The following is a 6,012-nucleotide window of genomic DNA, read 5'->3' as shown; positions in this document are numbered from 1 at the left end:
ACTGCCCTACCCTTCACACCGAAACGCATTACTGCTTCGCGGCAGACATAGGCACAGTAGTAGTACCTACCTGTATGAGCTCATAAATCACACTACCAGAAATCCAGTAGATCAGTACTCTGAATCCTCATTCCACGTCCATATCAAAAATTTCTAACAGTTATCTTCAAACACTGTACAAATGGCAGAGAAGCCTTAACCGAACCACTTAATATAGAGTTGAAGTTCGACAATGTTGTTAGTCGCAACCTTGGTGAGAGCCGGGCATGCCGCCAAAATCCGGATACAGCCCCGGATATTTATCACAGAGCTTCCTCATTTATTCTGAACGGAAATGTTTTCGGCAAATTATATCCGGAACTTTAAGTTTGTGGCTTCTCAAATCGATTTGGCTTCTTCGTAACTTCAGGTTTTTTTAGCTATGTGGTATTGGCCAATGATAGTATCATCCCATCGGTATTCGCAGTAGGATCGCCAATTGGTATTAACTGATAGTTTGATATGTTGTAGGCCTATGTGCCAGATACCAACATCCTATCGCGGTATTTTGGGTTAATTTTTGAAGAATTTTGAGAGACTTCGATTTTATGTATCAATTTGGGTGGTTTGATTCACAATAAGATCACACACACAGTGTAGTTTATGGATCAGAAAGTGACATAAGCCACTCTCTTTTTTCCCGGAAAATGCAATATGTTTCATTCTTACTGAATAACTTATGTAGAACGAAAGAAGCCGCAGGACACATCTAGTTAATTTTTTATTTTTTTATTGCTTAGATGGATGGACGAGCTCACAGCCCACCTGATGTTAAGTGGTTACTGGAGCCCATAAACATCTAGAACGTAAATGCGCCACCCACCTCGAGATATAAGTTCTAAGGTCTCTCAGTATAGTTACAACGGCTACCCCACCCTTCGAACCGAAACGCATTACTGCTTCACGGCGGAAATAGGCGGGGTGGTGGTACCTACCCGTGCGGACTCCCAAGAGGTCCTACCACCAGTGATTACGCAAATTATAATTTTTCGGGTTTGGTTTTTATTACACGATGTTATGCCTTCACTGTGGAAGTCAATCGTGAACATTTGTTGAGTACGTATTTCATTACAAAAATTGATACCCGCCTGCGGGATTCGAACACCGGTGTATCGCTACATACGAATGCACCGGACGTCTTATCCTTTAGGCCACGACGACTTCAAATAAATATATCTCTAAAATCAATTATATAAAGAACCATGTGGACTCTAAGCCCAATTTTTAATATTCAGTATAAAAATAGAATCAAATGAGACTTATGCCTGTAATATCAACAATTAATCAATTGTATTTTGAATATTTTCATAAACGTTTCTAAAGAACGAATATAGCACAGAAAAGACGATAATTTTAACAAAGTCTGCTGTTTAGTATTATTGTTTCGTTATCGCAAACTATCCACAGAGATCGTCTAAAGTTCAAGAGCGGTCTTCATTTCGCTTTTAATTAAAACTCTTTGTTTTAGTCTTCTTATTTTGGTGTTGGAACTTACGATTAATTCGAACGTCTAAAATTGGGTTAACTCGACAATCACCAGTCTGTCGAACAGAGATTTATTAGAGATAAAAACTTAAGAATTGTAAATTTATTGGTAAAATTTGGGTACGTTGTTCCTGGTAACTCGAGTAAGTGCTGTGAAATTTCAAGGCTGAGACACCCGTTGTATTTACAAAGTAATTTTAATGTTGATGGCGGCATTTGTGTGGGATCAGTAACCGCTTAATATGAAGTCGACAGCGAGCTAAAGCAAAATGAATAGTACCCTAAAATGATCATGTTAACAACAAGAAGTTCGGCTCGGCTGTGACAGACTATCGTCAATCGTCGGATTTATTAACATGAACACATTTTAATTTAATAACTTCGAAAGCAATCTTTTGTTTTCTACGGCCAATATTTTTAACTTGATAATCATATTAGTTATAGTAGCACACATCACTTGAGAGCAGGTTTTTTTCCGTGATGAAAAGTTTGCTTGAATATTAAATATAACTTTATTTGGATATACATATTATTATGAACAGTCTAACGCTCCGCTCGACGTTAAGTGTTTACCGGAGCTCATAAACATATATGGCAAAACAAATATTTCGTGAAAGTTGCTTGCCTTAAATGGATTCGTTTATAGAATATGAGGATTACCTATACAATATTCTGAATACTAATATATTATATAAGCCATTTTTTACTGCCGGTAGAACTGATTATATAATATCATTGAGACTCGACCTCATGTCTCAAGGAACGTTAACATGCTTTTCGGCTCCTCTTAACATCGTTAACACCTTTGATATGAGCTACAATAAAAGGTTCTTGAAGCTCGGTGCTAACATTTCAACTTCGGATATTAAAGTTTTACAGCATACTAATTCGCGGCAAACTGCTAATGAAATACCACAGTGCTCCTGAATTTTAAGACAGCGCGGTCGCGAATGACGAATTAAATAAACCACCGGCTTAGTTTTGAAAGTCGAATTTGGTTTGTTGAAATCAATGGATCTTTATTATTTCTTTGGTGCTAGCAATTTTAATTGGACAATATAATTCACATATTATTTTATTTAATAGGTATTTTAAGATGTTATATTTAATAGGTATTTTAAGATGCCATATGTAGCAAACACCATCTTGGCCATTTCTGTCGCGAACCTGTAATGGGTTTCATTTTGAAGGGTGAGACAGTCACTCTATCTCTTCTTCTTCCTTCTTCCATCCTTCTCTATTCTTCTGATATTGGGGCAGCATGTCCTCTTAATAGTTGGAACTGTCTTTGGTAACCACATTAAGAGTATATTATCGTCTTTCTGCTTCAATGCTTAAAAAACTGAGCTATACTTTTAAAAGTTACCATTCTTTACATGATCTTGTTTTACATTATTATTATGTAGTTATTATTTTATGTACGGTATTGTATGTTTCGTCTATGTATGTATACTGTGTATTTGTATATGAATATAATATTATTATTTTACTGGTGGTAGGACCTCTTGTGAGTCCGCGCGGGTAGATACCACCACCCTGCCTATTTCTGCCGTGAAGCAGTAATTCGTTTCGGTTTGAAGGGTAGGGCAGCCGTTGTAACTGTACTGAGATCTTAGAACTTATATCTCGAGGTGGGTGGTGCATTTACGTTGTGAATGTCTATGGGCTCCTGTAACCACTTAACACCAGGTGGGCTGTGAGCTCGTCCACCCATCTAAGCAATAAAAAAAAAGTGTGGCAACTGCCGCGGTAAAGCTATTACATAGCATTTTTTATCAGCTTATGCAATTATAATTAGACAATGATAATTTAATATTAAACCAATAATAAAACAAGACCACGCTATATAAAACATTAATAAAAGCAAAACATTAACTGTCCCCTTCACACTCATAAGCTAGACTAGCTAGCTTATAAGTTATTTTCGTTACGGAATTTCTTGATTCAGTCGCCGCGCTCAAAGCCCGCGATAAAATCTAATGCAATAGCTTAAAAAGAAATTTTATTTCTCCAAAATCAATGCTACTACCACAGGACTCCCTATACCACCTTAGTTGACTGGTAGAGAATGCCTTAAGCATCAATTCCGCCGGTACACTTTTGTGCATAAAGTTGAATAAATAAATCTTTTCTTAAATAATAAACAATCTTAATAAATAATCTTTTCACTATTCGCGAGATCAAAACAATGTCGATTACGAAGCGACACAATTAACAGAGCCCTTCCTTTCGCCTCCAAAGGAATTTCATAACGGTGAACCGCTAACTGAGTTGTCTCTGCAACTCCACAATGGGTACGTTCGCAATCCGCCGTTTGTTATTTAATTACAGTTCGCGAGACACTTAACGCCTTTGTTTTATGATAAAATACTTTCCGAGGATCTCAATTTGATTCTTTGTTTTGTGTCGATTAGAACTCACGTCGTAGCCCGCGACAAATAAGATTAATTTGGTGGACAACATATTTTTCTATAATCATAGAAGTGGTTTACGAGTCCGTGTTAGAATTTAATAAGACAAATTGGTTGCAAAGAGGTCGACTGAAGAAGACATGTATGGAGTGTGTGAATGACGATATGACAGAGAAGTGTCAGTTTTGATATGACGGCTGATAGAAGAGAATGGAAGAGAAAAATTTGCTGTGCTGACCCTACCCAGTGGGATATGGTGGAGAAAAAAAAAAGAAATTGGTAGCATTCTGCGCTAGCAATATACCACACTTCTCAAGGTGAATGGCAGGATTCACTTGACGTTGTAATTATCTCCCACAAATACGTTAAATCCGTGGACTCCACTGAGTTAAACTCATAGAATGCAATATGTATTTAATTGTAGTAAATAAAGAGTTGATACTTTTATTATTTTTCCAATAATCACTAAGTCAAAATCATTTGACGGCACTTAAGCCGTCTCATGAAGCACTTTTAAGAAAAAAGTGTAGGTTGATTCATAATGGTTCATTATCTAAGCGAGCCCGACTTCTGTACCTCAGGATGTGGGTACAGTTCCTAACCGGAGTTAGTATATTTGTTAGAAATGCTTTTTTCGTGTTCTGAATGTTCTTCTCTCGTATATATTTCTGGCACTTGCGATAGAGAAGATAATGTTATTTGGGGTTCGCTAAAATTGGAATACAACTCAAACTGAATTCAGCGATATACAAACGCGAAAGTCTCAAATTACAATTCGATCGCGATTCATTCGTTTCTGATTCTTTATTAACAAACAAATTTATACATATAAATAAAATTAGAGTGTCTGTTTGTAGTATTCAAATAACCGCTTTTTACTACATGCATATGAATATATATACGGTACATACACCAAAATAACATTTTTTACAATTTTTGTCTGTCTGTCCGTATGGCTGTCTGTCTGTTTGTTCCGGCTAAGCTCTGGAACGGCTGGACCGATTTTGATGAGACTTTCACTAATAGGTAGCTGATGATATAAGGAGTAACTTAGGCTACTTTTTTAAAATGGCGTCACCCGCGGTACGGCAATAACCGCGGGTAGCATCGCGGGACTCGGCTATCAATAATAAATTACAGTTCCCTCAGCGAAGCGAGGGCGGGTCGCTAGTTATTAATAAACAGGTCTTTATGTTTTACGCCAATTTCCGTGTCTGGAATATCGAAATTAAATTTTTTTCATCGAATTTCCGATTCTTCATAAATTTTGTTTTTGAACAATCAAATCCTTATTTTCCAATGTTATTCTCTTTAATTAATGATTTGACAGCGTAATTTCGATAATTTGGCACTGAAACAATAAAGAAACCTGTAAAGACTAAAGGATACGTAACAATCGGCTGGAGAGTATTTTTTTCCTTTTACCTCATTTAGTAGAACGAAAATTACAGAAAAGATTTCTCACAGATCCCACAAGTCAATGCGGCTAGCAATTATAGTGAGTCGTATGTAATCATAGTCCTTTATAAGTGAAGCCGTCTTCATGATTTTGCCCGCAAAAACATTGAGATAGAACCAAACTGGATGAACAAAAAGTCGGCAATCCAATGAGCATCTAATTCTATTATAGTTTCACAAAGAGAGAGAGAGAGAGAGAGATTATATAATATACTTACAATACAACACAATTACACATTGAAAAACTATTAACAAGCAGCTGTGATTGTACAAGAGGATCTCTTCCAGACATCCGTTTTATTTCAAGAAATTCCGAAAAAGATACAGGTATATTGGCGGTGTACTATTATTAACAATATTTAGGAGCGCTCTATCAAAATAGGACAAAGGTTTAAGTAGATAAATAATGTTACTAGACATATTTTTTTTACTTTATTGCTAAGATTCACCCACCTTATGATATGAACTCATTCGAATTTACGACCTACATGATTTTAAGGGATTACCGGAATCCGTAGACATCATACAGTGTGAAATGGATAATGGTATCTATCTATCCGAGATTACTAGCACGAGTTAATACCATAGGCACCAGATTTTTACTGGAAGCCATTTCAAT

Source organism: Bombyx mandarina, chromosome 15 (genome assembly GCF_030267445.1).
Source record: "Bombyx mandarina strain Sakado chromosome 15, ASM3026744v2".
Lineage (NCBI taxonomy): Eukaryota > Metazoa > Arthropoda > Insecta > Lepidoptera > Bombycidae > Bombyx > Bombyx mandarina.
The sequence above is the reverse complement of the archived record's forward strand: the minus strand, read 5'-3'. Positions refer to the sequence as shown.